This window comes from Pyrus communis, chromosome 6 (genome assembly GCF_041283825.1).
Source record: "Pyrus communis isolate YQ-2024b chromosome 6, ASM4128382v1, whole genome shotgun sequence".
Classification (NCBI taxonomy): domain Eukaryota; kingdom Viridiplantae; phylum Streptophyta; class Magnoliopsida; order Rosales; family Rosaceae; genus Pyrus; species Pyrus communis.
In genome coordinates, this window is record NC_142570.1 from 23,741,120 (window position 1) to 23,753,746 (window position 12,627).

A 12,627-nucleotide genomic window follows, 5' to 3' on the forward strand; every position below is an offset into this window, starting at 1 on the left:
ATGGTGTCTACTCAGTTTTAGACGAAAGTTAAAGTCTTTAGGTCTGATAACGGAGGAGAATATATGAATCACACTTTGGCATGTTTTTTTCGTGATTAGGGTATTATTCACCAGACGACTACTCCATTTACACCCCAACAAAATAGTGTGTCTGAACGAAAGAATCGTCAAATAATGGAGGTTGCTCGCTCCTTGATGTTGGATAAATGTGCTCCTAATCATTTGTGGGGTCTTGATGTTTTGGCTGTTGTGTATTTGATAAATCGTGTTCCAAGTAAGGTTCTTGATTTTCAGACACCTCTTGATGTGCTACAAAAATATGTTTCTCTTGTTTCTGTATCAAAACTTCCTCCGAAGCTGTTAGGGTGTATTGCGTATGTGCATGTCTACTCTTATCAGCGGAGTAAACTTGATGCATATGCTCTCTGATGTGTATTTATTGGGTATGCTAACAATCAGAACGACTATAAGTGTTATCATCCTCTGACTCATAAACTTATATTATCATGGATGTCACCTTCCACGATGAAGTTTCGTATTTTGTGAAGCCATCTTCCGACTCTTCACTTCAAGGGGAGAGGGGGAGTAAAGTGCAGATTCGAAGATATGGTATGGATGATGTGTTGCAGGCATAGTTGGGGCTAGAACCTATTATATTGTGTGATATTGATCAGTCGGCTATAGATAGTGATCGGTCACCTGTCATTCCCAAAACTATTTCTACTGACGACAGATCAAATGTGCCCAACGAGTTGCCTGTTAGTATGTCTGATGAATTACCTTCTGATGATCGGTTACATGCTTCTGGTATGTCTAACAAGTTGCCTAATGATGGTTCGTCCAGTGACTTTGGTACAAGATAGTGACATACATGAGGTAAATTTTGATGATTCTTCTACTTATCAGTTGCCTCCACGAGCTAATCGTGGAAAACCTAAAGTACAATATAAGCCTGATATACATGCCAAAGCCAAATAGCCTATCAACAATTATGTGTCTACTCATCGTTTGTCCAAACTATATGCATCTTATATATGTCAGCTATCTAATGTATCAATCCCAACAAAATTGCACGATGCTTTGTCTAACCCTAAGTAGGTTATTGCCATGAGAGTTGAGATAGAAGCCTTAGAAAAGAATTCTACTTGGGACTTGGTTCCTTTACCAAACGAGAAGAAAGCTATAGGATGTAGATGGGTGCTCACTATTAAGCACAAGGCAGATGGTTCTATTGACCGGTATAAAGCCAAATTAGTTGCTAAGGGTTATACATGGACTATCATGAGACTTTTGCTCTTGTTGTCAAACTTAATATTGTGCGTGTTCTTCTATCCTTAGCAGCAAACCAGGATTGGCCTTTGTTGCAGTTTGATGTTAAGAATGATTTCCTTCATGATGATCTCAATGAGGAAGTTTATATGGATCTCTCACCTAGTATCAGACCATCTCCTGGAAAATGTGTTGTATGCAGGTTGTGAAAGGCTTTGTATGGTTTGAAACAATCTCCTAGAGTGTGGTTTGGAAGGTTTACAAGTTCAATGAAGAAGTTTGGGTATGTCCAGAGTCATTCAGATCATACTTTGTTTCTAAAGCGACAAAATGGTAAGCTAACTGCATTGATTATTTATGTTGATGACATGATAGTAACTGGTGATGATCAGAGGAAGATACAACGCCTTCAAAAGTACCTAGCTACTAAATTTGAGATGAAAGAATTGGGTGAATTGAAGTATTTTCTTGGAATCAAGGTTCCATGATCCAAGCATGGTATTTTTCTGTTAGAATGGAAGTATGTTCTTGATTTGTTAGCTGAAACAGGTATGTTAGATTGCAAACCTGTTAATACTCCGATTGAGCAGAATCATCGTCTGGGCTTATTTCCGGATCAAGTTCCTACTCATAAGGAATGGTATCAGATGCTTGAGGGGAGATTAATTTATTTGTCTCACACTTGCCCTGACATTGCTTATGCAGTTAGTGTGATAAGTCAGTTTATGCACTCACCTAATGAAGCTCATATGGATGCAGTAATCCGTATTTTAAGGTACTTGAAGATGGCTCCTAGCAGAGGCTTGGTTTTCTCCAAGAATGGTCATTTGAATGTCGAAGGGTATATAGATGCAGATTAGGCAGGTTCTATCACTGATTGGAGATCTACATCTGGATACTTTACGTTTATGGGTGGTAATCTAGTTACGTGGAGAAGCAAGAAACAAAAGGTGGTGACTAGGTCAAGTACTGAAGCTGAGTTTCGTGGTATGTCTCATGGTGTATTTGAGTTGTTGTGGTTGAAAAAATTGTTGAGAGATCTTGGATTTAAACTTAAGGGTGCTATGAAACTCCATTGTGATAACAAGGCTACTATTGAGATTGCTCATAATCCAGTGCAACATGATTGAACAAAACATGTGGAGATTGATTGACATTTCATCAAGGAAAAATTGGGTCCTAGGATTATTATGTTTCTATTTGTGGGATATGAAGATCAACTCGCTGATGTACTTACTAAGACTGTGTGTAATAGTGTGTTTTCCAACTCGCTTGACAAGTTGGGCATGCATGACATCTTTGCTCCATCTTGAGGGGGAGTTGCGAGTTATATATTGGTTAAAGTGTAAATAGTAGTATGTTGTCACACATTGATAAAATGCATATGTAATACCAATTGTAATTCCTATATATACTCCACTTTGGAGATTAATGCATATATAAGAAATTTCCAAATATTGTCATATATATTTTTGGTATTTACCAAGTTTAGTTTAATAGCGGGTGTGGCTAAGCTCTTCAAAATTGGTTGGCTTAAAAGTCAATTTCTATGGTGCATTTTGTGAAACAAGCAAGAATGGTGGCTTTTAAGTAATGAAGTATGTTTTGATGAATGATTATTAATTTCATCCTATTGCCTCTACTTAATTGGAGAATTGATAATTTATGTGTTAATTGTGATAGCTCGTCCCGGACTTTTCGTACCGTAAGGGTGAAATGAGGATTTTGCCCCTAGCATGTTTGTTTCGTTGTGTGGTTGTTTTGGGTTTTGTTTGGCTGGTTTTGGACCACACACACACTCCCACACTCCCTCACCCATTTCCCTGTCCCTTTCCCTCTCTCTCTTCCTTTTTTATCCCCATATGTACGGACACACCCAAAAACCATTGAAACCTTCACAGATCGAGGAAACAAATTACATATTCGTGCTCGTGAGGTCCTTAGGAGTTCAACCATACCCATTTCAGGTAAGGATACCTTCGTTTTCACGTCGAACTCGGGATACCCCGATTTGGTCACTGTTCATGCACACGTTAATTCTTGTGTTTTTGGGAATTTCAAGCTTTTAGGAAGCTTGGTGAGGTCCTTAGGAGGCTCGGGGTGGTTCGTTTGAAGGTTTTGGACGTCAGGATCATGAGTTACAAGCTTGGCCGGAGTTGGTGGTGTTTTCCCGACAAGTTTCCGTGGGTTTTAGTGCTTGAAAGTGGTATGGATTTGTTCCTCTTGTTGTAAGCTTCATTTTGGGACCAATTTTGTGAAATTTGGTTGAAAAACGAAGAAGATACAAGGTTTTAAAGTTTTCCCGGTTTTCCGGCGGCGGCGACAGCGCTGGAGTTTGGTCGGAGAAGATGACGGAATATTCCTAACGGCGTTAACGGCATTAGTTAGATTTAACGGAATATTCCTGACGGCGTTAACTGACGCCGTCAGTGTGCCAGGCACGTACCTGCGAGTGGGCGGCGCGTGCGGTGTCGGAAAATTTTTCTAAAAATATGGGGATGTTCTTGAGGTTGAGTAGATCACGTTGGTGTATTCATACACCCCATTTGAGCATTGTATGAGAAGTTATTTCGTGATGTTGGTTATGTGCTTTCAAATTAACGTTTTTATAGTTGTTTCGCATATAGGTGAGACCTATCCCGAGGACGAGCACGGTCGCTCAAGGCAAAGGGGTTACGACCCTTCTACATACCAGTGAGTTGGCTTTTGGTTTTCCGTATATACCTATAAACTTACTTTTTCCCAGGAAGTGAATGGAAACGTTTATACATTTATATGACATGCATTATGTTTGCCGTTTGTTATGTATTATTAGTAGCATATATATGTTTGTATGTTGGTGCTGCGGGCGCACAGGTAAGTGCCAGGTGAGTATGTTTTATGCTTATATTCAATAGTGGTTTGAGATGCATAGAGAGCTCATAACATGCACCCCCGGTGTTAGTGCTCCCGCCTAGAGTTGGGCACAGTCCTTCACGTGATGTTCACCTCCCGCACCACACGCTCATCTTGGATCCAAGTTAGGTGCACATTCCTGTCGTACAGACCACTTTAGGTGGTTCCGACTAGTGTGCAGGTATAGTTAGTGAGATGGAGATTTGAGCTCTAGATTCAGCTGTACAAGTCACGTTAGGTGACTCCGGCTGACAGATTACATGGCATTGATTTGACATTTCCTGAGCACTTGCATTTTATTTCGAGGCATTTGGCATGGCATATTTCTGAGCATGACTTTTATATATATATTCTATTTTTCTGGGAAGTATACAGGTTTTACGGCGAGGGGTTAGAATCTTGTTTATGAAATGGTTTTTGAAAAGCTTTGTTTTTACCCACTCACGCTTTCTGTTTTGCGCCCCTCCAGGTTCTAGTTGACTAGCACTTGTGGTGGCTCCCCAGAGGATTTTCCCGGCATATCTGACAGATCATCACCAGTGTAGGACCACCTTTGGGTGTGTTTTTGTAGTGTTGTTTCTCCCGGACTGCATTAGGTCTTCGTGCTCTGAACTTTGTTTTCACATTTTCGCTTGCACATGTATGTTTCTACACTGTGTATAGCTGGTTTTTATTTATTCGTACTTTTATTATTTATTTTATTAGCTTCCGCACTGTGCACATGGTTACATCACTTCCACGTGATGGCCAGCATGCCCTGATCTCGGTCGGGATGTGTCATTAATAGATTATATGCTACTGCTATATCTCAAAAGTGACTCTAAGGGTTTATAATGTTTCGACTATTATTTAATAAACATGAGTTTTCTCTCTATTTTCCTAGTGGACTCTAAGGCTTGCTAGTGGATTCTATCTTGAGAATTTCGTTCGATTTCCCTTGTTATATATCTTGCTGCATCAAAATAACAATTGGAATTATGATTGTCAGAATCATAACCCAAAAGCTTGACAATATTCAATAGGGGTATTTGTCGTTTCCCCCCCCTGAACTTGTAAGGAACTGCCAATTTCCCCCTATACTTTAATTTTAGCCAATTACCCCCCTGAACTTGTAAAATTGGCCAATTTACCCCCTGATGTTAGATTTGAGAATTTTCCATCCAATTTTCCATCCAACTCAGTCACATGCACAGCACGTGCCAATTTTTTTAGGGTAAAAAAGTAATTTTATTCATAATGTGGACATTCTATTTTTCTTCTTCTCTTCCGCTAGTTCACTTCGAACAATTTTATCTAAATTAACCATAAAAGTCTAATTAGCAACTGCAAAATATTGGCTCAGCGCCCAGTTTACCAAAATGAAATTAACGATTCTTACTACAATAAAGTTAACAACATCCACAAAAAATATGCAACAGACTTGCACCTAGTGCCAAAACCAATAAAACCTATCAATTTTATAGTTCTGCAGCATAATCCCATTAAAAGAACAACTTAACCTCAACACCAAAGATTTTCATTAACAGTACGAAAGGCCCACCAACACATCATAGTTACACTCTCCATGGTCTTGCTTTTTTGGCAACATGTTGGGGTTGTGATGCCATTTCATTAGCCTTCCTTGTGACTTGATTCACACGACCACCTCGGTTCACCTATTTCAATTCAACACGGAAGCAACAAAAATGTTAGCAAACCCAAAACAACAAAAATTAATCTATAACAATTTTTTTTTTAAATTAAAAAAGACAGATTCTTGTTATTACATGTAGTTTAGAAGTTCCTTGTGGCCTAGTTTGAGATGGAGCAGCCCATGAGTGGTGATGTGCACCAATTTCCTACATCAAAACCATTTATACCCAATTAGTAATTTCATACAATTGCATATATAGTAGAGTCAAACACAATATAAGTATTTGATACAAGTCCAATTTACAATTACCTTTGCAACTGTGGTCAATCCTTTTGCTTTTGAGTTAAGACCACTTATTGTGTTATTTCCTTTTGGCGTTTTAGGTCCTTTTGCATTTGAGCTAGACCCTTTAGATATGCTTGTACCGACTGTTCGCCCATGACTCTACATTATTTATGTTCACTTAGCGACTAGATAAGTGATATAACAAGACTCAAAATAAATACAATCCTTGTTGATCAAATTACCTCTTTTGTGAGTCCAAAACCTTGTTGTGATTGTAGTAGCCCTTGTGGACAACTTGTTTTGTTGTGTCCTTCCTCTCCACAGGTTTGGCAATGCATTACAACATCATATTTCCTTAGCTTTGTTGCCCCCTTCTTTATCTCATCTGGTGCTTTTGTTCTTTTGCCTTTAGGTCTTCCAGGTTGTTTGTGGTAAAAAGGAGGTTTAATAGGCCTAAGGTAGGTTCTCTTCCACTGTTCTTTTTCAGGCATATGAGCAATATACCCTTCATAACACCTATCATAAGCTGGCCTTTTGTAAAGTGAGTGAACAAACAATTGTGGACTAGCCTCCTTCCTAGCAATTGCATATATAGCATGGGGACAAGGAATGCCACATAGCTGCCACTTCCTACAAGAGCAAGTGTGCCTTTCCAAATCTACTGCAAACATACTACCAACCAAAGTATGCACTTGATATTGACCATTCCCTGAATAATTGGCAAAACAACTGAAACTATCCATTTGATTTTTTTCAACAATCTTTAAAATTCTAGGTCCAACTTGTTGCGTCCACTTAGCCTCTCTTAGCCTAGCCATTCTCCAAATATTTTTGAATCCTTTGTAACATCGTAATAATCGGTTTATCTCTTGCATCTAAAATTGCAGAATTAAATGACTCACACATGTTATTCAATAACAAATCACACTTTACCGATGTTCTGAAATAAGATCTGCTCCAATGGCAAGGTGGCTTATCAGCTAGCCATTCCACTGCCTTATCAGATTGATTATTCATCACCTCAATTTCAGCTTCAAAAGCATGTACAGTAGTTGCTCTTGCTGCTGCCCACAATCTCTGTTTTAAGGCAAGTCCAGTGTGACCTGCACTTCTAAAATTATTATGCAAATGTCTAACACAATGTTTGTGTTCTGCAGTTGGCATCAGACTCCGAATAGCATCGTCTAGTCCTTTTTGTTTGTCAGTGATGAATGTCCAAGCATTTCCATTCTCAATTCCCACATCCTCGAAAAAGATCTCCAAAAACCAAGTCCAAGTCTCCCTATTTTCCACCTCCACAACAGCAAATGCTATTGGAAACATGCCGTTATTGGCATCAACACCAACAGCACTTAAGATTTGACCAGGATGGGGTCCCTTAATATGACACCCATCAAAACCCACTATAGACCTACAACCTTGTTGAAAGCCTTTCTTCAATGCAGCAAAGCTTATGTACAACCTTTTAAAAATAGGGTTTTCACCTTGGAAATCTGTTTTTACTTTGATAGTACTCCCAGGATTTCTCACTTTCAATTTTTCCAAGTAATCCCAAAGCTTGGCATATTGCTCATCTATACTACCTTCTGTCACTTTTTTGGCAATTCTCTTTGCTTTGTAAACTTGGTTTTTTGTTATGTCAATACCATAATGCTTTCTCACAAGTTCCATGAAACCAGTCACACTCATATCGGGTTTCGATCTAAGCTCCTCATCGAACCGATCAGCTAACCAAGAGGAGGTGGCAAATTTAGAATGCTCATCTCTTACACAAATGTGTTCAGGATTATAGGTTTTAATTCTAACTGTTGGTCCCTTCCCCACAAAAGAGGCATACAATTTCCATTGACAAGGTACTGCAGCTTTTCCTAGACACTTGATCTGTAATCTGTTGGAATCATTCACTGCCCAATCTAGCGGTCGACAAACAGACACGCCATATGCCCTTACTGCCTCCCTGCATTGTTTCATGTTTGGAAATTCCAACCCTAGATGAAGAGTGTGATTGATTTTATCTGACTCTCTCCTATATTGAGGTAGCTTAGGTGTTTTGAGTCTTCTTCTAACCCTCACATTGGCTTCATGCTCTTCAGACTCAGACCTAACACTATCTAAATCTTCTGAATTGTATTCTTCAGTGGAGATCTCACCAAGTTCTCTGTGTGTTTCTTCAATAGAATCACTCGCTACAATCTGATCAAACAAGATGTCATTTGCCTGTACATTTTTTGCACCTTTATCAGCATCTTCCTCGAATTGTTCATAGTCAGAATCCTTGAACTTAAGAGTAACCTCATCGTCATCTTCCTCTTTTTCTGAATCTGTAAAATCTTCATCTATTCCTTCTACACTGTCTCCAACAACCTCCACACTCTTATTTTCTTCATATTCATCATCCGCATTAAACCCCTCAAACTGAACATCCATATCAACAAATGTAGCTGCACACGGATCACTCGCAAGATTGTTTGTGATTTTCCTTAAGTCAACCAAGTATAACAAATGCAACCTAACTTGAGGAGATATGAGTGAAACCCACTGAAACACATCTGCATCGCATTCAATTTGCAAAAAAACCCTTTATTTGGTGCCAATAGTAAAAACCCACAGTCTCTTTATTATACCCAAGCACTATAGCAACCTCATACAGATCAAGCATGGACATATAATCTTTAGTATAATTGTCAACCCACTGTACAATACCACCCACATACTGCCCATCTTTAAAGTGACCACCATGGTGTATTTCAAGTGTGAATAGGTCATGATTACCTACAACAAATGCATTAAAATATAATCAAAATGAAGATGGTTCACCCAATTAAATGTGTCTTTTATGTTGACAAAAGTGTGAAGCAATCCCAACCTGGACAATTACAACAACACCTAGAAAGCTTACGTGAGGGATAGACAGAGAGAATAATTTGATAATTATTTGCTTGGTCTGTATCTTGGAGGAAATTGAGAAGGAAAAATTGAAGACTTACTGTATCTTGGAGGATGTCCACCATCTCTGACCACCATACTCATCATTCCCCTGCTTCTTGATTATCTTTTCTCAAATTGTAACCCTAGGATGCGGCTTGCGTTCCCCTGCTTCCCCATATACCCGACATCGATTAGGTTTGTTGTGGTATATGATTACCTTTTTACCCTCACACCATTAGCATGTGCCAAGCATGTGACCAAATTGGATGGAAAATTGGATGGAAAATTTTAAGATATAACGGTAGGGGGTAAATTGGTGAATTACACAAGTTCAGGGGGGTAATTGGCTAAAATTAAAGTTCAGAGGGGGAAATTGGCAACTCCTTATAAGTTCAGGGGGTAATTCGGTGAATACCTCTATTCAATATAGTACAATCAATACTAATATGACACAGTTTAGTCAATTCAATACGATATACCAATCAAAGCCTCGTGCTTCTTATTAAATAAAGAAAAACAAAGAGTACTGCTTCAATATTCATACTTACATGAAGATGTAACATCATTTTGCTGTAAAAAAAATTAAAATCAAAATCATTCATTCTCTTTATCATCGTTTAAAGATCATCACTAGAATATTTCATTAAATTTGAAGACCTTTTAATAGTTGATATAAATCAAATGATTGTTATTCATGAATACCATAATCAAAATGAATTCCATGGGTGGTTCTAACTACTAATAGACCGGTGAATCGTTGGGGCGGGAGGGGACCCAGTGAGTTGATGAAATTTGAAGATAACACGTGATTGGCGGTGTTTAGTGGGTGAAGAATCCAAATCGTTGGGGTGTATGTTCACAATGCACAATTGCACATGATGAATCAGTGGGTCTTCTGCTGCTGCTGCTGCTGCTTCCTTAACTAGCACTTTTCATGGCTGCTTACTTCCAAAGCTGTCTGTCACCCAATCCAATCAGACCTTATATTATATAATTTCAACCATTAAATAAAATAAGTTTAATTAAATAAATATTAGTAAACAAGTGGTGGACTTGTCACTTGTACCATGTCCTCTATTTTGTAGTGCGTTTTTTATTTGTGAGATTATATTTATTTAGTTCAGTAGTAGGGATTAGGATTATTTCCTCTTCTCTTTCCATCATTTTCTATCCTCCTCTCTCACATTTTCTAATTTTGTTTTTCTCTTATCATAAAAAATTAATATAAGATGTTGACGTGGTTTAACCGTGACCGTTCAAATATGAGGGGATGAAAGGGGAGGGAAAAACAGAGGGAGGAGAATCCTACTCCTAGTAGCAGACATTCGAACTTAGCATTTGGTAATTGGTACGAGATCCATGTTAAATCTAGGACTTCACACGTTGCTTAGCACTAATCATTTGTTAACTTGACACAAAAATAACTGGTTTCGTATTAACTTGTTAACAAGTCGAGTCATTGTTGAGTCATCCGTTAAGAAATTGTTAACGAGTTAGGTCGTTATCAGATCACCTGTTAATAACCTAATAATATATCGTTTGTCAGATCTAGACATTAGGTATGATAATTTTTGTATCATTCGTTAACCCGACACAACCTGTTTACGAATCATGGTTGTTATTAGGTCACATGTTAAGAACTCATTACAATAGCGAGTTTGACACAACATAACCTATTAAAATAACAAATATGACACGAACACAACTTGTTTGTTAGATCTAATTGGGAGAGTTGGAATCATTGATTCATTTACTAGAGGGACAAAAAGAGAAACGTAGAATTGGTGGGAGAAATTTTTTGAAAGCTGCTAGACTCACCCCGTTGTCTTATTTCTCCACCCACGTTATATTTACACCCATTATAAAAAGTTAAAAAATTAAAAAATTATTTTCTCACCCACTATTATTCCTAAAATAACCCTATATATAATTAGAGATAAATTTCTCTTAAAAAAAGAATATAAACAAATAATATTACTCCCTTCTAAAAGCCAAAAAAAAAAAAATACTGTTTCCTTTCCAAATTCCAATTGGGGTGGGAATGAAGAATTATGGGTTTTCATTCTTTGCTTTTCCCCTTTTGCTTTCTTTTTCATATGCATTTTCCATTTTTGCCACATACGTTGGAGATTCTCTTACTTTGTCGCACATTTTTACTTTTTGGGTTCATTCTAGTTTTGTAAGTTCTTGGTTAATTTGTTCAAAGTGATATGTGAGCAATGGTTTCGAGCTTTTGGTCACACCTCCTCCTTCATGCCCTTCTTCTTCTCTCTCCTCTCCCCTCTATGTTTCTCACTCTAAAATACCAAAAACGAAATTAACCCACAAACCCCCAATGTTGTTGTTCCTCTACATGTAATCTCATCCTAAACCCTTTCTCTCTTCTCGATCTCCCCAAAACCATGTCTTTGGAATCTTCACTTCCTTCGATCCTAGCTGTCCGATCCTTGCCGGAGCCCAGCAGCAAGAACAACCCCTTTAGAACGATAACAAGGCATCGGCCCCGGCCCCCACGCCTTCTTTGTACAGGAGCAACCGCCCCTCCTACGCCTACACCCTACATTTCGCCGCTCGAATACAGCAGCAGTAGAACCACCCTGCAGAGAAACAGCGAGATGTTAGCAAAAAGGAATAGCAGCAGCAGCAACAGAGAGACGACGAGCGGTCGCCGCCACAATGCAGCAGCGCCAGCAAGATTGTGACGCCACTGGTGTCCCCCGCCCTTGCTATTGCCTCACTGGACCCTCCGCTCTATGTGGGAATTGGCTTCCGTAAACAAATTTACCCTAACTTAATGAAAACGAATTCTAGGAATTCTCATAGGAAAACGTGAAACAAATTGCACCCTAACCTAATGCAAATTCAAATAAAAAGTCACAAGCTATGCTTCAATTGTACGATGTCGACAAATCAAGATGACCCACATAAAATTATCTTTGACCTCTTCAACGGAAACATAATCATCTACTTCTTCTATAGAAACGTCATCTTCTAAGTTCATTCTTTTTACTTTCTCTGAATGATTTTGCTTTCTCTAAATGAAGGAGATGGGAATGATGAGTTAGGGTTTAAGGGAAACAAATTTTCTAAACATAGCATGAGAGTTATCATGCCTAAACTTTTCTTTTTCTTTTTTATAAATAAAAATAAAAAAGTAATGCAAAAGGAGGTAACTAAGGTCTTTATTAGTCATTTTACAAATGGACAAATTTGTAATTAAAAAATTCATAAAAAGGTGGGTGGGAATAACACCTCTCAATTTTAATTTTTTTTAATTTTTTTTTTTAAATCAGATGATGTTTAGGGTCGGAATTGGATCTGCTCTAGACCTTAGTGTTCGGAGTTAAAGATCAATCCATTTGGGCCGATGATTGGTGTGTAAAAGAAATCAGAGTTATTGGTTTATATGTGATGGGCCAAGAAAATGAGTTAATAGAAACTGTTGGATTCAATTTGTGCGGTCCAAATTAGTTGATCCTCATGCTCTGGACACTAAAGTCCGGAGCGGATCCAATTCCTTTAGGGTCGCCTATGGATGAGACCTTAAAAAAAACTGTGAAATTTAGTTTTGTATGAATTTATTTTATTACCCATGATTTTATATTGTGGTAAAAGAC

The 12,627-nt window shown here is 38.3% G+C and overlaps 1 pseudogene; it reads right to left on the reverse strand.

Moving 5' to 3' along the window:
- Positions 1-6,061: 6,061 nt before the first annotated feature.
- On the reverse strand, positions 6,062-9,198 carry LOC137724783 (uncharacterized; annotated as a pseudogene).
- Positions 9,199-12,627: the final 3,429 nt, after the last annotated feature.